Source organism: Moschus berezovskii, chromosome 14 (assembly GCF_049115385.1).
Source record: "Moschus berezovskii isolate FMDL1 chromosome 14, NW_MosBer_1.0, whole genome shotgun sequence".
Taxonomy (NCBI): Eukaryota; Metazoa; Chordata; class Mammalia; order Artiodactyla; family Moschidae; genus Moschus; species Moschus berezovskii.
This window is the reverse complement of record NC_142473.1, coordinates 58,670,381-58,693,635: the sequence shown is the minus strand read 5'-3', so window position 1 is coordinate 58,693,635 and position 23,255 is coordinate 58,670,381. Positions and strand designations below refer to the sequence as shown.

The window sequence follows — 23,255 nt, the reverse complement described above, 5'->3', positions numbered from 1 at the left end:
TCATGGAGGATCCTGCTGTGATTTATGTCGGAGAGGGTTTTGCTTTGCCTATGTTCTCCTCTAGGAGTTTTAGCACTTACTTTCCTTGAGGCCAATTAAATTAAACTCATTTACAACTTCAACAATATTATCAGAAAAAAAACAAAAGACATACACTGAGATATACATAAAACCAGACAGACAGACTGACAGAGATCTTATAGTATTCTGTGTGAGATTTAAAATATCCCTTTGACACTTCTTTTTTTTTTTTTTCTTTGCTTGATCTAATATGCCCAAGGTTGAGGTGTCAGGCAAAGTTGGCTCTGTATTTCAAGGACATGGAAAGGGTTAACATCAAGCTTTTTCCTAGCAGGGCTTTTAACAAGCCAGTTGTTTTTAATTGCATATGCAGAAAGAATTAGTTTTGCAGTTTCCAAAAAGAAAAATTTCTCTCACTCTGTTCAGTCAGCAATCACACACTCACAATCATTCACAGTCTGTCACAAAGGCTCCCTTCTCTCAAGTCCCCAGGTTTCCTTAACTGTTGCTCCCTTCATGGGAGCTCCAAGAAGGTGATCAATCTCCTCTTCTGCCCACTGGGGTAGGATCTGACTGGGGACTGGCCCCGGGGCGTTACTGATCCTGTGGCCATTCCTGGTGAGTTGGTCCATCCCTCCAATGAGTCCAGTCGGGGCTCGGCCATCGGGAGAGTCGGAACACCGGCCCAAAAGAGAACCCGGAATGTCCTCCGGTGGCACGCCTCCTTGTTCATCTGGGAATCCTTCACTCCAGCCCAGCCAAGCCACCAGTCCAGTGGTTCAAGGGTCCGACATGGTTGGAATGTCACTGGGGCATCCAGAAATGTTGCAGAAACCAGTACTTGAGAAACCAAGCACATACTTGGAGAGTTGGAGAACTCAGCGTTGTTATGCCTGTGGGCCAGAGGAGTTAACACTCCAAGTTCTGAGCCACGAACAAAGGGATTACAGAGTTTGATACACAGACAGCCATGATTAAGTGGGTTTGTGGGTTTCCAGGGGCTGGGAAATTGCAAAGAGAAGGACAAGGGTGAGTGAGATAAGCTCCAGTTCCGAATATTGCGAGTCCCCACTATCTGAGACCTACAGGATCCACACTTTGCAAGGAGCAAGCTGAGTTACAGAGGCAAAAGGAGCAGGAGGTTATGTAAAATTTTAACTTTTCAACTTCAACAGCACCTCCCTCCATCCTGAGTAACGCCAGTCCTGCCCTTTAGAGGAACCCGTCCCCTAAGGAGGCGTTCAGCAGAATTCCAAGTGTTGGTCTCTGGGGACATTGTTCTTGAGCTTGTGGGCTTCAAAGACATTTTCCAGTTCCTGCATGTAGCGCTGATGGAGAGTGTCCACCTCATCCTGGGAGGGATGCAGTGTCTTCTGCACCTCAATGGGCTTCCCCACTGCAAGACACAGAGGTGAGTGTGACACAGAGGTGAGTGTGGCCCAGAGCAGGAACCACTGAAGGCTCAGGGGCCCTTGATGTTCACACCACAATGGTCATCTGAGCAGGTAAACATTCTTTCTCCCTCCCTTTCAATTCTACTTTGGGTCATAGATTCGAAGATGTTAGCAACTCGAGAATTCTAATATATCAACAATACAGCCAGCAGGCATTTGCATGCATTATCTCTTCTGTCATCCTAACAATCTGAGGAGGTCAGAACCTGCTATTATTCCTGTTTGACTGCTGAAGAAATGAGGTTCAGGGAGGTTAAAGAATTTGTTTAAGGTTACTTGATTATGGTCATGTAGCCAGGAACATGTAGACTTTTCATTATAGGGGACTGGAATGCAAAAATAGGAAGTCAAGAAACACCTGGAGTAACAGGCAAATTTGGCCTTGGAGCATGGAATGAAGCAGGGCAAAGGCTAATAGAGTTTTGCAAAGAGGACACACTGGTCATAGCAAACACCCTCTTCCAACAACACAAGAGAAGACTCTACACATGGACATCACCAGATGGTCAACACCAAGATCAGATTGATTATATTCTCTGAAGCCAAAGATGGAGAAGCTCTAAACAGCAAAAACAAGACCAGGATCTGACTGTAGCTCAGGTCATAAACTCCTTATTGCCAAATATAGACTTAAATTGAAGAAAGTAGGGAAAACCACTAGACCATTCAGGTATGACCTAAATCAAATCCCTTATGATCATACAGTGGAAGTGAGAAATAGATTTAAGGGACTAGATCTGATAGATAGAGTGCCAGATGAACTATGGACGGAGGTTCGTGACATTGTACAGGAGACAGGGACCAAGACCATCCCCATGGAAAAGAAATACAAACAAGCAAAATGGCTGTCTGAGGAGGCCTTACAAATAGCTGTGAAAAGAAGAGAAGTGAAAAGCAAAGGAAAAGAAGAAAGATATACCCATCTGAATGCAGAGTTCCAAAGAATAGCAAGGAGAGATAAGAAAGCCTTCCTCAGCGATCATTGCAAAGAAATAGAGGAAAACAACAGAATAGGAAAGACTAGAGACCTCTTCAAGAAAATTAGAGATACCAAGGGAATATTTCATGCAAAGACCGGCTCGATAAAGGACAGAAATGGTATGGACCTAACAGAAGCAGAAGATATTAAGAAGAGGGAGCAAGAATACACAAGAACTGTGCAAAAAAGAACTTCATGACCCAGATAATCACGATAGTGTGATCACTCACCTAGAGCCAGACATCCTGGAATATGAAGTCAGGTGAGCCTTAGAAAGCATCACTACAAACAAAACTAGTTGAGGTGATGGAATTCCAGTTGAGCTATTTCAAATCCTGAAAGATGATGCTGTGAAAGTGCTGCACTCAATATGCCAGCAAATTTGGAAAACTCAGCAGTGGCCACAGGACTGGAAAAGGTCAGTCTTCATTCCAATCCCAAATAAAGGCAATACCAAAGAATGTTCAAACCACCACACAATTGCACTCATCTCACACGCTAGTAAAGTCATGCTCAAAATTCTCCAAGCCAGGCTTCAGCAATATGTGAACCGTGAACTTCCAGATGTTCAGTCTGGTTTTAGAAACGGCAGAGGAACCAGAGATCAAATTGCCAATCTCCACTGGATCATCAAAAAAGCAAGAGAGTTCCAGAAAAACATCTCTTTCTGCTTTATGGACTATGCCAAAGCCTTTGACTGTGTGGATCACAACAATCTGTAGAAAATTCTGAAAGAGATGGGAATACCAGACCACCTGACCTGCCTCTTGAAAACCTATATGCAGATCGGGAAGCAAGAGTTAGAACTGGACATGGAACAAAAGACTGGTTCCAAATAGGGAAAGGAGTACGTCAAGGCTCTATATTGTCACCCTGCTTATTTAACTTATATGCAGAGTACATCATGAGAAACAGTGGGCTGGATGAAGCACCAGTTGGAATCAAGATTGCCGGGAGAAATATCAATCACCTCAGATATGCAGATGACACCACCCTTATGGCAGAAAGTGAAGAGGAACTCAAAAGCCTCTTGATGAAAGTGAAAGAGGAGAGTGAAAAAGTTGGCTTAAAGCTCAACATTCAGAAAACTAAGATCATGGCATCTGGTCCCATCACTTCATGGGAAATAGATGGGGGAACAGTGGAAACAGTGTCAGACTTTATTTTGGGGGGCTCCAGAATCACTGAGGATGCTGATTGCAGCCATGAAATTAAAAGACGCTTACTCCTTGAAAGGAAAATTATGACCAACCTAGATAGCATATTAAAAAGCAGAAATATTACTTTGCCAACAAAGGTCCATCTAGTCGAGGCCATGGTTTTTTGAGTGGTCATGTATGGATGTGAGAGTTGGACTGTGAAGAAAGCTGAGTGCCAAAGAATTGATGCTTTTGAACTGTGGTGTTGGAGAAGACTCTTGGGAGTCCCTTGGACTGCAAGGAGATCCAACCAGTCCTTTCTAAAGGAGATCAGTCCTGGGTGTTCATTGGAAGGACTGATGCTGGGAGGGATTGGAAGCAGGAGGAGAAGGGGATGACAGAGAATGAGATGGCTGGATGGCATCACCGACTCAATGCACATGAATTTGGGTGCACTCCTGGAGTGGGGGATGGACAGGGAGGCGTGGCATGCTGCCATTAATGAAGTCGCAAAGAGTAGGAAACGACTAAGGGACTGAACAGAACTGAGCCAGGAACAATAGTGCCAGGTTGCAAGCTCTAGGGATGTGCTCTTAGCCTCATGGAAAGGTGGATTTGGAGCCTCAGATGCCATTATTGGAAGAGACTGTGGCTGTGGGAGGAGGTGGATCAGAAAGCAGTTGCCATGTCTTCTTCTCTTGGGAATAGTCTAGAGGCAGCAGCACTATAACATTCATGAGAATATCAGCACACAATGCAAAGAAAGTTTGGTAGAGGAGGTTACCTGTACTCAACTAAGAAATGACTGGGTGAGTAGAGATGAACACCTGTATTAGTTCTGCCGTTGGAACCTAGTTGGAAGTCAGGAAGAAAGCAAATAGCTGAAAGATGGTGCTAAGGCGATGGACTAAAGCCCATGACCATTATTTACAAGGAAATCCCTCTGGCTCTCCTTCAAAGCCTGCTGATTGATACTTTACACACAATGCTAACAGAACTGCCATGGTCTTGTATCCACCTTCTCCAATTACTGTCATTAGTGTTCTTGCCTGGAGAATCCCAGGGACGGGGGAGCCTGGTGGGCTTCCGTCTCTGAGGTCACACAGAGTCGGACACGACTGAAGTGACTTAGCAGCAGCAGCAGCAGACCCTGTGGTCAGAATTATACCCTCCTTGTCTCGCACAATAAAAAGGCAAATACCCTTATCAAACCTCAACTTTGATACCAAGGGCAGCCTGATCTCTTCAAAGTGATTTACCTTCTGTGGGTCTGTGTTTGCAATCAATAGAATGGGTATGAGAGTCCCTCCTCACAAGTTGTTCAGAAAACTAAGCTGCCACATGTTAGGAGCCCGTGCAGTGCCTGACACTGCAGGGGCTCAGGAATCAGTAGTGACTACTGGGCTTCAAGCCCCTGTTACTGTTCTCATTCTAGACTGCCTTTCATAGGGTTACTTGCCTCTGTGTCTGTCTCACACTCTAGAACTTGTGCTCCACAAAGTGAAGGGTGCGCTGCTCTGTGTCCAGGTCTCCTTGCAGCACAAGCCCAGGCCTCTTTCTCTATAGCCCTTCCCCTCCCAGCCCGGGTCTAGCCTCACCCACAGTGGTGATGGGTCGGCGGAAGGGCACAAGACCAAAGCTGTACTGGAAGACTCCACGGCCATAGAAGAGAGGGATGGAGAATCTAGTGCTCTTGTGAAGTCGGTCCTGAAACCACTGCAACGAGGAGAGCTCTCAACCTGGTCATATATGTCATTCTCCCCAAAGGAGAAGATTGGCACCAGAGCTGCCCTAGAGCGAGACAAGGGAGAGGGCGTGTGGAGGGGCAAGAAGGCATAGCTGGTCACCTAGCCCCCTGAAGGGACCTAGTGAGCAGGAACTGGAGCAGAGGACGGAGCCCTGGGACAAGAGTAGGAGGCTTTGGGTGTGTCTCAGACCTGCCAAGGCCTTGGGACCTGGCCTGTCTCAGGGCCACTGTCTGACTGTTGTAATATGACAGGGAGTCCAGAATGCTGCAGAGAGTCCTCCTAGATATAAAATATGTCCAAATTTTCTGAAAAATCTCTTCTGCCCCAGCTACCTTGTATTCTTCACAGATGCTGTAGGAGAACAGCTCTAAGCTATGTCTCAAACTTTATTGTCCAACTCCCTTCGACTCAGATGTAATGCAAGCTTTCAACAATATGACCTTTGACACTTATTCCCTTTAATCACCAAAACTCCCTTCTAGAATCTTCTCTGGGTATTTGGGAATGAGACAAAATATCGATCATCAAGATAGACCCTTCAATGTCAATGGATTGAGAATCTACCTGCCAAAATAGAATCTGCCTTAATCTCTGGTGTATCCCACAAAAACACAATCCTTGCCAACCTCCAGCTGAACACAGAGCCCTCTCCCCAATACCCGTGCATCAGGGCGAGCCTGATGAAGCCCTTGCGGTTCTGCAGCACCAGCTTGTAGGCTCCAGGCCTGGCATTCAGTGCCTCCTGGACGCCCCCAACAACAATGGACAGCAGATTGCCACCTCCTTTCCTGCTCAGGATGTGAGCAGCACTCTCTTTGTCTGCTGAGACCAGCCCTGGGGAGAGAGGAAGGTGGTTAGGTATGGGGTGACAGGGAGAGACTGTGGGCTACGTGTGGCAGGTCTCCACTCACCCTCCTCTCGCAGCTGGGAGTTCCCTGAGGGCTGGGACTCTATCATTCCCTTCTTCCCAACCCCTCACTAAGGTCATTGCTGGGCACAGAGCTGTGGGAAATGCTTCCTTGGGTCTAGCCTCCTTCTCCACTGCACATGCTCTTCAGGAAGTACAGAAATCTTAGCAGCCCTCCCTGACACCCTTCCTCCATGTCTCCAGCCCTCACCTCTCGGGCTGGCCAGATTTGGGAAGACTCACCCACAGACATGATGCATTCCCTGAAGACAGGGACCCAGAACCACAAGTTTAGCATCATTAGATGTGAGCAGCTGCCTGGGAAAACTGAGGAGAACCCCGTACCCTCAGTGCAAAGGTTGGTAAAAGCTCCAATCACCCCGATCCCATGAGGGTGGAAGCCAGCAAGGTAGTTCCGGGAGGGGTCCATGTTGGCAGTCTTGACCAGCTGCAAGGAGAACAGCCTGGTGAATCGGGGCTGCACCTCATGCCCTCCCCAGTCTCTGCTAACTGTCTGTGCTGACCTCTTCTATGTGTCCCCAAGGGATATGACACCCCCATGTGAGTGTCCTGAAATTAGAAATGGCTTATCTGAGGATCCTTGTTCCTGGTGCAGGTCTGGGGCAAAGGAGATGCTCTGGGAGACCGTTGGATGAAGAGAGAGAGAACGGACCCATGAATGGATGAAGCCAATACAGCCCACCAGGGAAGGAAGGCCCCTGCCCAAGGCAGAGATGAGACTCCTGGTAGGGTGAAGGAGACACAAGACTCTTGAGAGTCCCTTGAACTGCAAGGAGAGCCAACCAGTCCATTCTAAGGGAGATCAATCCTGGGTGTTCATTGGAAGGACTGATGCTAAAGCTGAAACTCCAATACTTTGGCCACCTCATGCGACGAGTTGACTCACTGGAAAAGAGTCTGATGCTGGGAAGGATTGGGGGTGGGAGGAGACGGGGATGACAGAATGAGAGGGCTGGATGGTATCACCGACTCGATGGATATGAGTTTGAGTGAACTCCGGGAGTTGGTGATGGACAGGGAGGCCTGGCATGCTGTGATTCATGGGGTCGCAAAAAGTCAGACACAACTGAGCGACTGAACTGAATTGAACTGAACTGAATACAGCCCACCAGGGAAGGAAGGCCCCTGCCCAAGGCAGAGGTGAGACTCCTGGCAGGGTGATGGAGACACAAGCCCCTGTCCTATGTGAAGGGAGACTTTATCCCAGGTAGAGCCTGCCCAAAATGAAGGAGCCATCACAGGAGGGAGTGAGCATCTCTCCAAGGGCTGTGGCATCCAGAGTTCTGTCCCGGATCAGGGCTGACCCTTGAGCCCCCATGACTCAGTGTAAGAGACTCCTGTGTGGAAGGAAATGGGGGCCAGGAGGAGGGGCATGAAGTCCTGGTGATGCCCACAGGTGTGGGTGGGAAGGGGTCAGGGAGGTGTCCTGCCAAGCCTGCAGCACTTCCTGACAGCAGGTCACGGCCTGCCCACAGCACTGTACTCTTGCTCAGGGCTTAGTCTTTGCAGACACTGCTATTCCAGGATAATGAAATCTTCACAGAGAAACCCAGATCCTGGACTGATCTTCAGCATGAGGTGGAGGCAGCTTGTCCTGGGAGAAACACTGCCTGATTCTCCACCATTAGCTCCTCAGGAAGCCCATAGGGTGTGTTTAGAAAGTTCTAGTGCTCAGAAGTAGTCTCCTAATTTCACTAGAAACTCTACCATTAGGTAGTAGCTCATATAATCACAGTGGAAAAGTTTGTGTTGTGGAGTAGGCCCAGCAGAGTGTTTAACACAAGGAATGTTGCTTGCCTGCCTTCAAACCAGCAGCCACCGTAGCCGCCACTGACAATGGGGCTGGAAAGGAACTCAGGATGGAGGAAAAGAGGATACTGGTCAGAGTGAGTGAGGATGCACACCAAAGAAACGACTGCTGTGAGCCCAGATTTTGCACCTCCCCACACAGAGAAAAACATGAAAATCAATAACTTGAGTTGTCTACTTTTTGTGACTGGCAGTAATATTTTGATGTTTGCCTACATAGGTGGTTTTTTTCCCCAGCAAAACCCATAAGTCTTGAGCCTCCTTTGCCTTTTAGAACAGCTCCTCAGAGGTTGCTGTGAGGCTCTCTGCTGACCACAGTCCTCAGTAACATCTCAGGACAAAACCCCTCACAACTCTAAGGTTGTGCACTTGTTTTCAGTAGACAGCAGACTCTCTCTCTGGCTGCCCTACCTCCTGCCATACTAAAATTCCTGCAGGGCCTGCTCTGTAAGGGGGTGAGGATGACTTGGAAGTTCTCCTGAGGGGTGACAGAGTCCAGAATCTGCCTACTGTAGCCCCCTTTCAGGCCTCAGTCCAGGACAGGGAGGTCAAAGTGTGTGTCATCTCTCCCTCTGCTGGACACTTGGCGGTACTGCCCGCCCTCTGCAGGTGTTGATGCCACAGGACTGTAGTGGCCTACAGTTCTGAACACTGTGCACGTGGAATTTCTGGAAATCAGGTTCAGTTTCCCACAAGATCAATAGTGCCCAGGCAGAGAAATACTCTGGGAGAGATAGCTCATTAGAGGAGGGACAGAATAGATGCAGATAAGACAGGCACAGAGCAACTCGGCACCACTTTTCTTTCAGATGTGGGATTGATCACAGCTCCAGGTGTGAAAAGAGAGCCAAATGTTGATCTTAGAGGCCCCAGGATGACCTGCTGTGTCATGGAATCTGTAAGGTATAATTTGGACCAAGGCAGAAAAGTGAAAGACGACCTCAACAGAAGTAGGTTACCTTTACTCAGGCAAAGAGGGGCGACAGTCGGCCTAACGACCAGGTTGAGCACGGAGAGGGATCAGGGAGGCTTCATATTTATAGGGAGGCTTGTCGAAGCGATAAGGGAAACGTTAATCAGGCGGGATATTTTGGGTATTCTTTAGTTGAGATGACATTTGTAGTTGGGCAGCGGGATGATAAGTCTTCTGGGCAGGTGTAGGGGATGGAAGGTTTCCAGACAGGAGGTGATAAGTCTTCTGGGTGGGTGTAAGGAGTGGAAGGTTTCTGAACAAGGGGTGATAAGTCCCAGATAGATGTAACCGGCCTGGAGCATCAGGGCAGAACCTAAAGTTCTGTTTTGTTTTCTCCGAAGTTAGATGATTCAGCAAGGGTCTTTGAGACTGTTGTTTTCTTTTCTAGGCCCAAAGACTCCTTAAGAATCCACATAACTCAATGAGGTATGTGGCAGCATCTCTACTTTACATATGAAGCCGTCGAGCCTCGGCAAGCATGTATAACTCACCCAAGGTCATACAGCCGGCATGTTGCAGACCCTGTATTAGAATCTGTGATGTTCACCTTCAGAGGTTACACTCTATACACGCTTCTCTTCCGTGTCCAGAGGAGTGCCTGCCTCCAGATGAGGGCCTGTCCCTGCCTTGCACTACTAAGACTTTACACCTCTGTGCTAAGATACGCATATGTGCCATACTACCTGGCCCACAGAACCTTCAAATCTCTTTCATACATCAGTCCTCATATTGGCTCCACATCTCTACACATGGGACAGCATACCCAGACAGAAACTGACTATTCTCAGGTCACAAAGGGGTAAAAGCCTGTCTCCTGCCTCCCGGCCCAGTATTCTGCTCACTGCACACAGGGACATGCTTCCCCATGGACACTTGGGGACTTCCATCCTGGCCACAACACAACCACTCCCATTACTCACCGAGATGGGGAAATAGTCCTTCATGTACCTCCATATGACCCAGTGCCTTAGTACATCACTCTGCCTGCCCCCCTGCCAAGGCTTGGCTCGATCTGCATACCACCAGATCGCATACAGGATACTGAAGATCCAGAATCTTGTGAACAGGAGGCCTATGAAGACCACAGAGCAGACAATGCCTGGGGAGGGAGGCAAGAGCATTAGTGATCAGAGGTATGAAGGCACGAGCTCTCCCCATTTGCCCAGCACTAGCAGCACAGTCCTGGAGAAGAAAATGGCAACCCACTCCAGTGTTCCTGCCTGGAGAATCCCAGGGACGGGGGAGCCTGGTGGGCTTCCGTCTATGGGGTCACACAGAGTAGGAAACAACTGAAGTGACTTAGCAGCAGCAACACAGTCCTGTCCAGGCCTCGCCCCAAAAGTAAGGGGTCAGCGTACTCTGCCTTAAAGGAAGAAGAGATGAGCCTGTCCCATGTCACACTGGGAGATTGGGTTTGAACAGGTAGACCTAACTTCAAACTGGCTTTTTCCCACGACGCTTTTTCCCAGACACCTCGTTCCTTTCAGTCTTCTCCCTCTACCACCATCTCTGCCCTATTCAGTAGTCTGTATTCACCAGGTGCTCAATAAGTGCCTGGTAGAGATGGGACAGGATGAAATCTTTCGAGCATCCATCCTGTGAATGAAGAAGCTTTCTACCTAGCCCACTTCCTGTTTACCTCAGCCCATCTTCCCATAGATAAATCCTATATTCCATAGATATGTCTCCCCTTTAGCTGAAGTCCCCACATGACTTCTCATAGCTGAGGCTCAGCTCCAGAAGCTCAGCCTGACTTCAGCCTCCCCACTGCTAACTTGATCCCCTCTTGCTCCAGCCTCACTCACCACATGCGCCTCTTGTTCTGGCCACGCTAAGCTGCTCAGTGTGGATACAACTCCCTGAGCTCTTTAGGTTTTGTTCAGTTCTTTGCTCTGCTGCCAGGCCATTTCCTGCTGAAGGAGGGAGAGAGGAAGGAAGAGGCCTGTCCATCAGGAGTGCAGCAGGGTGAGGACAGGCCCAATGAGCAATTCCTGCCAGTCTTGGGATTCTGAGTTCCTTTTCACAGGCTAATCCTGGCTTTGACTCAGGTTCAGGTGGTCTGTAGCGCTGTCTTTAATCTGATGCCAATGGACTTTATTCTTAGAGAATATTGTGTCCTCTCCATTCCATTCCCTCCACGAAACCATGTGCTGAAACCCTTCAAGAAGGTCAGCTTCCACTTGTATTGTATTTGAAAGTGGGTAAACTGAGCCTGTCATTCATGGCTGACTTCCAGGGGGAGGAGACTTTTGACCCAGTCTGAATAGTAATTAAATGCATAAGCCAAAGTAGGTTAGGGCTCACAGAGGCTCACTTTATTCAGAGCTCACACAATGTGCCAAGTGCTAGTGCTACAACCGTGAACAATGCAGATATACCTGCCCTCATAGTGCTGATTTCAGTGCTGTGTTAGATGTACTTTGTATTGTCTTCAAGTTTTATGGCAGTAAAACCTATGTTAAACATAACATGTATCAAAATAATTTTTATTGTATTATCTTTTATAACATTTATAGTTAATTCACAATACTATGTTCATTTCAGGTGTACAGGAAATGAAATGAGTTATACATATATGTATACCCACACTTTTTTTAAATCTTTTTCCATATAAACCATTACAGCATATTGAGTGGAGTTTCCTATGCTCTCTAAAGATTTTTATTAGTTATCTATTTTATGGATAGCAGTGTATATATGTCAATCCAAATCTCCCAATTTTTCCTTCCATTCTGGTCCTCTGGTAACCATAAATGTGTTTTCAATGTCCATATGCTATGTAAATAAATAAATTTATTTGTACCCTTTTTTGATACTGCATATAAGTGATATCATACAATATTTGTCTTTCTGTGTCTGACTTACTTCACTCACTATGGCAATTTCTAGGTCTATCCATGTTGCTATAATGGTATTATTTGTGTTTTTTTAATGACTGAATAATATTTCATTTATATCCATTCCTCTGTCATTGGACATTTAGATTGTTTCCATGTCTTAGTTATTGTAAATAGGGCTGCAATGAACATTGTGGTGCATGGATCTTTTCATATTATGGTTTTCTTGACAAGGGCACTATAGAGAACTAAATGGAGATACCTCATGAAACCAAAAATAGAGCTACCATAAGACCCAGCATTCCTACTCCCGGGCATATACCTGAAATGATTTTTAGTGTATTGTTGATGGCATTAATTCATCATATTTCTGTGTAACAATCACCATCCTTCATCTCTGGAACTCTTTTCATCTTCCCAAACTGAACCTCAGTACCCATGAAATGAGAACTCCCATGTCTGGTCTAGAGAATAAGACCCAAGTTGTTCATAGTGGCTCCCTGCAGGGTAAGATTCACTTTTCCCTGGATTCATTTTTAAAATACATATTCTGTTTGAATGATTAACAATAGCGTGGATTCATTTTTCACTGAGAAAAAGAAAAAAGATTTAAAAAGCTTGCATTTCCACTTGACCAAAGGAACTCTCCTACACCTCAGTATACCTCACCCTGGGCTCACCTTTTAACTCCTGTCAGCAGGCAAAGCCAAACTTGGGAGTATTTCCAGTCCCTGAGAAAGGAAGATCCCTTCTTTCCCCTTCTATCACCCAGAAAGAAAAATGCAAAACCCCATTTTACTGAGACCAGGTTGGCTAGGTCACCCAGAAAGCTAGTAGGATGGGACCTGGCATTCAATTCTACTATTTTGGCTCCATTATGGTCCCAAAATTCTTTCATTTAGCAAACATATACCAACATCAACTCTTCAAGGAGCTGGAGATGCAGATGAGAACAAGACCACCTGTTTGAAAGGAGCTTACCTTCCTGTGTGAGAGTGTGAATTAAAGAACAGTGTAAGCAAGTAACCCACTAGAAAGTATTTGTCTGGGACTTGAGTCTGTGGTGACATGTCCCTGTTGACCTTTCTGGCCACTTCTATGCCCCTCCCCCAAATGCCTGCTGTATGTCCAGCATGAGCCAGCTGTTCACTACATGTGCAGCATTTATGGTCCACTGCAAGCCCTTACTTTCTTGCCAGTCTGTACATTTTGCCTGTGGACAATCTCTTAAGAATCTTTGAAAAGGGGCCCCATCTCGCTACCTACTGCTAGCCTCCCTAGATCAGGGTAAGGAATCCTTTCAGAATTCAGAGCCATAATTCAGAATGTGAGGCTCAAGAGGCAACTAGGATATTGCATAGGTACAAAATCATTTCAAGCATTTAAACTGTAAAAACCATTCTTGACTCTTGGGTTGTACAAATGCAAAAACAATCAGGTGGCTGTATTTGGCCCATGGACCTACGTTGTGACCCCTGGTGTAAACTGTGACCTTGTACCTGAGCAGGACATATGCCGCCTTCCTAGAAAAGACCTCTCATATCCTCAGTCTGCCCCTCATTTGTAGAAATACTGTGGCCCCATAAGCTTTCCCAAAGTTCTAAAGGGTAAAATTCACCAGAGAAATGATAAACAAAGAAAGAAAGGAAAACAGTCAACAAGAGAAAATATTAATAATAATAGTTTAACTTATTCAACAAATCAAGAAATTTTAGTAACTCCTCAAGGGCTATAGATAATATTCTGAGCCTCATCTTTCAGCTGTTTTCCAGATACTGAACCCCCGCCAGGTAGAGGAAGCTGCTCACCAGTCTGTAGACCTCAGACCAGGGGGAACCAGAAGGTTGATGATGGCTCCCAGTTACCTCACCACCAAGCAATCTGACGATTGTCTAGGAGCTGATCATGTGCCCAGAAACTCTACCTCACCCAGTCTCTAGATACCATTCCCTGAAATTCATGGGGGGGGGGGGGTGTCTGTAATTTTGAGCCATACATACTTAGACTTCTTTCTTGGCTCCTGTAATAAGTATTGCACTTTCTAAAAACTTATCTCAACCAAATATCAGTATATGAGCTTTACTGTGCTCAGGAAAGCAGGCCCAAATTTGAGTTAGTAACAACTTTTCCATGTCATCTGCCTCCCCCAGACACCACAACACAATTGAGATCCCTCAATTGCAGCCCATCACACACAGATTGGACCATGTCACTCCAGTACCTAAAGCCTTCTTGGGGCTACCCTTTGCCCTCAGGAAAAGGGACAAGGTACAGTCTCTTGTTTCTGGCACTGGTGGGCTCACCTTCCATCTCTCAGCTTCCCTTACTGTAGCTCCAGGCTCAGGGCTACTAGACCTCCCTGTGCTGTTCCTGATGGTCACAGAGGCCAGGCTGGCCTGGGCGTGGACACAGATAGTCGTACACACTCCTTCTGGTAAATCTCCCAATGGCCACTTGAGCAGGATGTCCTTCATCCCCGTGATCACCAGGTGCTGAGGTAGCAACCCCTTTAGGATCTGCATTTTCCTCCCATCAAAGCACTGTGTGCACCAGAAGTGACAGGTGCCCAAGGTTACCGGTTTCCAAACAGCTCACCTTACCCATGGCCAGGAAACAGCTGACACACTGCAGGACCACGAATGCTTGCAGCCTGCGTTCCCAAGGCACAAACAAGGGGGCGAACTCCACCATGCTGTTTAATCTGCTGTCTCAGGAGGCTTCTCTGAGCTCTGCTGTGGTCTGAGACACCTCTGGTTCATTGCTGCCAGCAGTTTCCTAAGCACTTGTGTGGGGTGGGGTGGGTTACCAGCCAACCGTAAGGTGTCATTGCAGGAACAAGTTTCTTAGGAGAAATCTTTAAAAGCACCTGGTCTGAACCTAGGTGAGTATCGGGGAAGAGAAGTACAGTTTACTCCTCAGGCAATACATTATCTGCCAGATCACCTTTGCTCAAATCTTGCCCATTACTTGGCAAGTGAAGCAGCAAGTATAGGGCAATCCTGCCCTCTTTTCACTTACAGAACTTCTTGGCTGTAGTAATTGTCTCCTTTCACCTACCAGGTCAATGGTTCCTCTTCACATATCTTCCCTTCACAGTTGCCATATAAATATCCATCAGCCCCACCATCTCCTCCCTCTCCTGCTTTATTCCTCAGCTCACCTGCACAGCACAACTTAAGAAGAGCCATCTGCATTAAACACCCTCTGATCCCATTCTGTCCTCCCTCCTCCAGACTTCAGACACCACTCTTCCATGGAACTGCCCTTGACAACTTCACCAGTGGCCTCCACACTGCTGAATCCAGCGGTCAGTTCTCAGCTCTCATCGTGACCTCTCAGCAGCCTCAGACACAACTGTTCCCACCCTCCTCCTTGAAATCATTTGGCCTGTGGACACCACCCTCTCCTGGATTGCATCCTGCCCCTCTGGATACTCATGGGTCTCCACAGTGGCTCTTGTCCTTCAGCAGACTAAGTGCTTGAGGGTCCTCCTGCCCCCTCAGTCCCTGGACACTCCCTCTCCTCTCCACCCTCTCTCCAGCAGAGACCTTATCCAGGTTCATGGCCTTGGAGTCTGTCTACAGGATGAGCACTTCCAGACTGCATCTCCAGCCTGACCTCCCCCTGGGCTCCAGACTTGACTTTGAAGGTGGGTACTGACATCCTCTCTGCTAGTCTCCTCAGCACCTCCAGCACAGCCTGTCTAAAACTGAACCTGACTTCCTCTCTCCTGCCCTTGCTACAGTCTCCACATAGCCATAGAATTGTCTAAAGTCATTACACGTTACACTGGTGGTCAACTTGTTAGGACTCTGAACTTTCACTGCTCTGTCTGGGGTTCCATGTGTACTTCACTAGGTTTAACAGTGGTTTCTTAACGCTTAACAGAGGTTGAGAATATTTAAAAATATTAATGGGCCAGGACAACATGGCAGCCTCCATCCTGGGCTCTCTGCTGGAGATCGTCCAGCAGGTTGTTCCTTCATCAGCTTCAGGCTAAGTTTGAAGTTACTTATGGACTGGAAAATATGCATCTTCAGAATAGAAGAAAAAGGCCTATGAATAGAGAGGCTATGGATCAATATCTCAGGAAGAACACCATTCTCCCAAATAAGCTTCAGTCAGTGTCTGATGAAATTGCTGCCCTTCTCAGTGATAGCTGTCTCATTAAATCAGAAATCATGTGTTGAAAGATCCCCTGCACAGGTGTAAAGTGGTGCTGGAGGCTTCGTTGTATGGTTCTCCACTTAGCTGGTCATGGGCAATTGTTGGGGTTGAGTGAACACAGTAATGAGCTGCTCCAGAACCTACTAAACTTACAGGAAAAGCAATTCTGTCCAGAAGAGACTTTTCTTAAAGATAGAAACAATATGGGAGGTTCTGGATTAGAATTCTGCTCTACCTGAATCTGTCTATAGTTAAAGTACTTCTAAATTTTAAAAGAAGATATTTGAATGTTTCATTCTGTCAGTGAATTATCTTTTCTCTTGGACTTAATAAACATACTGTTCCCATGCATATTGCCAAGAGCTGAGCATTAAAAAGTTTCTGTGAAAAAAAAAGTGTTCACTGTTTATTTGAATATCATTTTATAAGTTCGTGTTCTAGTTTTTGTTGATGTACGTATCTCTTGCATGGGAATGCTGCTTCCCATCCCCACAGAAAGCCTCTTTGATTCTCGCTGACGCCAGTATTCTCACTGGTCTAAGTCTCTGTGTCCTTTCTCCCTTCCACAGTCTCAACAGCCAGAGGGACGGCTGGGTCCAAGCCTACACGATTGCGCAAGCTACAGAGTAGTGGTGTCAGGCTTTCCCAAAACAGCAGTACTAATTTACATCTTACTCAGAATATATCAGTGTCCCAAGGATGCAGATCATGTCTCCTCCTTGGTAAATTCAGACATCTTATTTGCTGGTGTTAAAGAGATACCAAGTTGGGGGTCTTGATTTCCATTTAACATCATGAATGGTGACCATGACTTTATTCATTGCATTTCCATTGTGTGAAAAGTTTGTGAAGAAGGAAGACGGTGGAATTGGGCAGAGGGCAAAGGCAAACCAAAGTGGCCCATCAGAGTGGGCCCAAACTGGGCTAAAGTGGCCAAGGCTGACATCCAGCCTGGATCTGTCTTAGATCAGTTGCCCCTGTGCAGGCAGCTCTGCAGCTCAGACCACCCCTCCTTCCTTGAAGGTGCATCTGGGAGTCATTTTCCAGGGTCCCCCCTCAAGGCAAGTTGGAAGAGCCCTGATGAGAGCTGAGACCAGTCCTGCATTCGCCACTTTCCAGCTGTGTGACCTCAGAAAACTCCTTCTCTTCCCAGAGCCTCTCATCCTACCAGGTATCAGGGGCTGAGATGATAGCCCCTAGTGACCTGTGTGCAGTGCTTAGCAGTCCACTGGGGTTTCTGTGTCCCTCAATTCACAATCCCCTTATAGTTCAACAACCAGGCAGCACCATACTTCCTGGGACAGTGCTGCTCCTGTGTGGTCCGAGGACCTGCCTGTGTCCACCAGCTGCCTGTTACTGGTTCCTGACAAGGTAAGTACAGAGTTGGAGAGGAACTGCTCAGAAACCTTTGAGCAACGTGACAGAGTAGTTCTCTGTGTAATTAAACCAATAAATGAAAATTGGATTGAACTCATTTTCTTTGTTTTCTTCATTTCTGGGTAATTTATAGTGTATTTTACAAATAGATGGGTTTCCTGATGGCTCAGGTGTAAAGATTCTGCTGGCCAATGCAGATGGCACAGGATTGATCCCTTGGTCAAGAAGATCCCCTGGAGGAGCAAATGGCAACCAAGTTAAGTATCTTGGCCTGGGGAATCCCATGGACAAAGCAGCCTGGTGGGCTACACTTCATGGGATCGCAAAGAGATGGACATGACTTAGTGTCTAAATAACAACAAAGAAAAGGCCATGGCGGGTTAGAAAAAAGAAATAATACAAAAATCTGGACCTGTACCACAACATATGGAGGTGATAAGCCCACTAATCTAGGGCAACTCCAACAAGAACATCAGACATTTTTAACACTATTTCAGGGAGGTGGCCCTTTTGATCTTTCATGACTGATATTTACTGATAAGACCAGGGTTTGATGTTTTGTTCTGTTCAGGGCCCCTTTTAAAATAACTGAGAGAAGGAATTTTCCGGCCCATCTATTTCTATTCATTCTCTCACTGGGGATATAACATGACTTTTCTGGCAAGTGTTCAACTTGTTGAAGAAGGAAACTCAGGTTAGCTCTCTGGCAGAGAGTGAGGGGAAGACATCAATCTAAGAAAAGTGCAAACTAAGCTGGTGATTGACACAAACCTTCTCAGGTCTTTTAAATCCATTTCCAGGCATTTACAAACAGAAGGGATAAGGAAGAGCTGGCATTGGCTGTACCCTCATTTAGGGATGAAGCTGTTATAGGTGAAGACGGGAGGGAGAGAGAGTTGTGTGGGCACACAGTGCAGGTGCTGTTGGGAGTCCGTGCCTGCAGCTGGTGCCATTGCTGTTTGCAATGTACAGTTCTTCCGAGTTTGAGACCATAGTAGGCAAGGTGAGATCAGGATGCCTGAGCAGGCAGCTTTCACACTGGGACCAGGATTCTAGATACGAACCTCATCTGCATGAAGAGGTCACTGTCAGTTACATTGAGATACTCTGTGTGTAGCATCCTCCCAGAGCCCAGCATGTAGTGGGTTCTTGGGTAGTGGCTCAGGGAGCTGACTCTGCCTTGCTATGGGGTCACTAAGACAAATGCTCAGTCCAGCCTGAGGCATCCACTGCCCCTCCATCTGGTCCATGACCTGCTCCAGCTCAAGCACCTCCCAGGGCTCCTCCCAACCTGGGGATGAATTCCTGACCCCTGGACTGGAGGCAGACCCCAGACAGCAGACCAGGCATCCTCAGGGACCCCGTCTGCCCTGCCCCCTTCTATCTCAATAGAACTTCCCTGCACAAAGGCCTAAACCTCAGCCTCCTGTTCCCTAAACCTCACCTGGACCCTGACCCTCACCAGGAAGTCTCACCTACATGTGCTCTGCCCTCTCCCTCCTCTCTGCCTTTGTTCCCTCAGCAGCTCCCATGCTCCCACTTCTGCCTCCTCCTGATACCTAGTAAAGCCCAGTTCTCTGAGATGCTGAGGTTGTGTGGGGCCACTTGGCTGCTGGAGACTTGTACTGCTTATCATTTGTCCTACTAGTCACCTTCCAACAGTGTCACCTCAGGTGCCCTCAGTCTGATGGTCACCTTCTACTGCATCCCAGCCAGTCCTGGGCTCACAGCCGTGATTCCCACCTCTGACCTGGGCTCACACCTTACCCTACTTGGGACTCTGATGTGCGGGCATCTCAGCCTGTGTCCTCCAGGCACACTGCCTCCTGCAGCCTCCTCAGCACTGAAGTTGCCTAGTTTAATTTCTGAGGGCTCGTGGGCTATTGCTGTGGTAATGCCGACAAGATGTCTCCAGCAAAATCACCTCCTGGTGTCACATCCTCCTATTGAGTGTGGCTTGGACTTAGGGACTCGAATGCCAGTGAGAGAATAAGGTAGAACTGATGCCAAGTGACTCAGGGTTTATGTAGTAGAAGGTGTGTGCTGCTCTCTCATTCTCTCATCCTCTGTCTCTCCTTCATGACTGGCTTGCTCTGGAGAAGTCTGATGAGTGGCAACTACCAGGTAATTGACAAGCCCACAAGCAGGGCTCTGAAGCCTTCTGCCAGAAGCTTTGTGAGTGAGCTTGAGAGTGGGTCCTCCAGTCCAAATCAAGGCTCTTGTTCCCCCACACTAGAACAGGTTGGCTGCCTCATCATGAATGAACTGATTGGGAAGCCTCAGTTGCTCTCAGCCCCCAAGGCATGTAGTTGATTCCGTTCCGTTCCGTTCCGTCGCTCAGTCGTGTCCGACTCTTTGCGACCCCATGGACTGTAGCCTACCAGGCTTCTCCGTCCATGGGATTCTCCAGGTAAGAATACTGGAGTGGGTTACCGTTTCCTTCTCCAATGTAGTTGATTACCCATCCATTAATGCTCACGGTCTTTCTACCCCAAGTTAGCCCACGACAGGAGTAACTAACTGACTGTGAGCAGGACCATTAGTTGGAGAGCTGGGGATCGGGATCATGGGGTAGTGCGGAGCTCACTTGACAAATGAGGCGAACTTGACTTACCAAATTCAGGAGATAAGGCATCCAGGGAAAGAAATCAGCAAGTCCCAAGACATGGTATGTGAGAGAGCAGAAACTCATAGAAGAACCACCGAGCCACCCATAAAAGTGAGGACATGATACCTTCTTGCTCCCTTCAGACACTAAGATCTCAGTGCTTCATTACCAAACACTGGAAAATAGCAATGGGTGGGAATTAATCTCCTTGACAAATCTTGCCTTGCCTTTGTGGCCCCACCCACCTCCTACCTCTTCCTTCTTCCCTAGTGGAAACCATCATTCTCCTTCTCAAGCCTCCTGCTCTTGATTTTCACCTCCCTTGGGAAAGAATAGCACCCACCTGGTCAGGTCAGAACAGGCCTTCATGAGATGTTGGGCACATATATGACCTGACTTCTAATTACACCTGCCTCCAACATTCCCTGTTGGCTCAGATGGTAAAGAATCCATCTGCAATGCAGGAGACCTCAGTTCAACCCCTGGGTTGGTAAGATCCCCTGGAGAAGGGAACAGCTTACCCACTCCAGTATTCTGGCCTGGAGAAGTCCATGGACAGAGGAGCCTGGCAGGCTTGAATCATGGGGTCCCAAAGAGTTGGACACAACTGAGTGACTTCACTTTCCCACCATTCCTCACAGGATGTAGAATGGTTAATTATCTCATTAACTCTATTCCACTCCTAAGATTCGAGGTGCACAGGTGATACTTGTTTCTCTGATAACAAAACTGAAGTTTGGAGGGGATGTGACTTGCACATGGTCACTGAAAAGGGCTAGGCCAGGCTTGGATGCGTATTTACATTCTTGAGATGGCCCTAATTCATAGTTATTAGAGTTGTTAATTTCTGTGGTAAGGAAAATTATTTTCCCACACCAGGTGTTAGAGCTCAATAGTACTGGCCCTATACTACCATCCTGTCCCCTCACTTATGATGTGTGTTGCTGAGCAGTGGGCCAGATTATCTGTCATCAGAGACATGTCCCCATCTGCCTTGCTTGCAGACATATAGGCCCATTCACTCCTCATGTTCCGTCTCTGGATGGTCTGTCTCTACATAGGCTTCCCATTGTCTCCCACAGAATAGGGCAGAGGTGGTAAGTTAGAGCTGACAGGTCAGAGAGGAAGAGGTAACTTACCATTCTCTGGCTCATCTGATCCACCATCTGGGAAGGGGAAACATGTCAGCAGGGCCAGGTTGGGATTAAATGGGAGGCTTGACTAGTGCTCCTAGTGGGGGTGTAAGGTGGAGGAAAAGAAGAAGGCTGAAACAGAATCCTTTCACTCATAAACTGACATTATGGAGCTCCCTTTTGTGTCAAGCTCAAGGTTTAAGTTACAAAGGATGAGTAGGGTCTATCTCATGGAGCTCTCCACTCATGTGATATCAGAGCTGAGGTCAGAGTTCACCTTACTCACTCAGGAAAACAGAGACTCAGAAGAAGGATGAAGAGGTCTGCGTGTGGTCATTTAACCAGTGATAGATCTGAAGTCTCCTTCCCCATCTCATGGGCCCCTCTGGATGCCAACCTGGGGCGCAGATGATTCAGAAACTCAAAGGTGCCTGGATGAATCATGAGGTTGTGGCCTGGCCTTCCTCTCCAGCTCTGGGAGGGAGGAGGGGGGACAGGAACGATGCAGATTGCAGGAGCTTCTAGGAGAAGCCCTGCACTTGCTGTCTGTCTGTGCTGTCACTCAAGACAGGAAGAGAAACCTGCTCACTGGAGCTGCTCTTTGTCCCGCTCAGTGAGTGACAGGATCACAAAGGACAGAGACACAGACATCATTCTCTCCCAGCATCTCTCCCATTTCTCAGGTGGGCAGACAATGAAGAGGACCCATTACACAGGAGTCACAGCAGAAGAGTAAGTCACTAATACCAGAGTCTGGTCTCCTCTCCCAGGAGCCAGCTCTGACCCAAGGCCTGGTATGGGGTGGAGTTTCAGAGGTCAGTGAAAGCTCTGGAGATGTGTTCAACAGACACCCCCAGGAAGCCTTCTGGGATCACAGCACCTCCCTCCATCCTCCCTAATGCCTGCCCTGCATTTTAGAGGAGCCCCTCTTCTGGGAGGCCCTCAGTAGATCTCCAATTCTTGGTTTCTGGGGGCATTGTGCCTGAGGTTGTGGGCTTCTAGGACATTTTCCAGCTCCTTCATGTAGCTCTGGTACAGCCTGTCCACCTCCTCCTGGGAGGGATATGGTGTCTTCTGCACCTCGATGGGCTTCCCCACTGCAAGACACAGAGGTGAGTCATGACCCAGAGCAGGAACGGCTGAAGGCACAGGTGCCCTTGGTTTTCCTACTACAATGGTCATCTGAGCAGGTAAGCACTCTTTCTCCCTCCCTTTCAATTCTATTAGGTCAACCTCAAGATTCTGATATATCAACAATACAGCCAGCAGGGATTTGCACGCATTCAGTTTCAGTTCAGTCGCTTAGTTCTGTCAGATTCTTTGCAACCCATAGCCTGCAGCATGCCCCGCTTCCCTGTCCATCACCAACTCCCAGAGACCACTCAAACTCATGTCCATTGCAGCGGTGATGCCATCCCACCATCTCATCCTCTGTTGTCCCCATGTCTTCCTGCCTTCAATCTTTCCCAGCATCAGGGTCTTTTCCAAGGTGTCAGCTCTTTGCATCAGGTGGCCAAAGTATTGGAGTTTCAGCTTCAGCATCACTCCTTCCAATGAATATTCAGGACTGATTTCCTTTAGAATGGACTGGTTGGATCTCTTTGTTGTCCAAGGGACTCTCAAGAGTCTTCTCTAACAACACCACAGTTTAAAAGCATCACTTCTTTGGTGCTCAGCTTCCTTTATGGTCCAACTCTCACAAACATACATGACTACTGGGAAAATCAAGCTTTGACGAGATGGACCTTTGTTGGGAAAGTAATGTCTTTGCTTTTTAATACACTGACTAGGTTGTTCATAGCTTTTCTTCCAATGAGAAAGTGTCTTTTAATTTCATGGCTGCAGTCACCATCTGCAGTGACTTTGGAACCCCAAAAAATAATCTCTTATTGTTTCCAATATTTCCCCATCTATTTGTCATGAAGTGATGGAACCGGATGTCATGATCTTAGTTTCTGAAATGAGTTTTCAGCCAACTTTTTCACTCTCTTTCACTTTCATCAAGAGGCTCCTTAGCTCTTTGCTTTCTGCCATAAGTGTGGTGTCATCTACATATATGAGGTTATTGATATTTCTCCTGGC

The 23,255-nt window shown here is 47.3% G+C and overlaps 1 pseudogene across 1 annotated transcript; it reads right to left on the bottom strand.

Annotated features, from left to right (window-relative positions):
• Positions 1-790: 790 nt before the first annotated feature.
• LOC129554031 (2-acylglycerol O-acyltransferase 2-like) lies at positions 791-14,579 on the bottom strand (annotated as a pseudogene). The gene is made up of 6 exons (XR_016039044.1): positions 14,489-14,579; positions 9,972-10,150; positions 6,492-6,696; positions 6,001-6,175; positions 5,192-5,384; positions 791-1,417 (listed from the first exon to the last, which is right to left on the bottom strand). The product of XR_016039044.1 is annotated as a 2-acylglycerol O-acyltransferase 2-like (transcript).
• Positions 14,580-23,255: the final 8,676 nt, after the last annotated feature.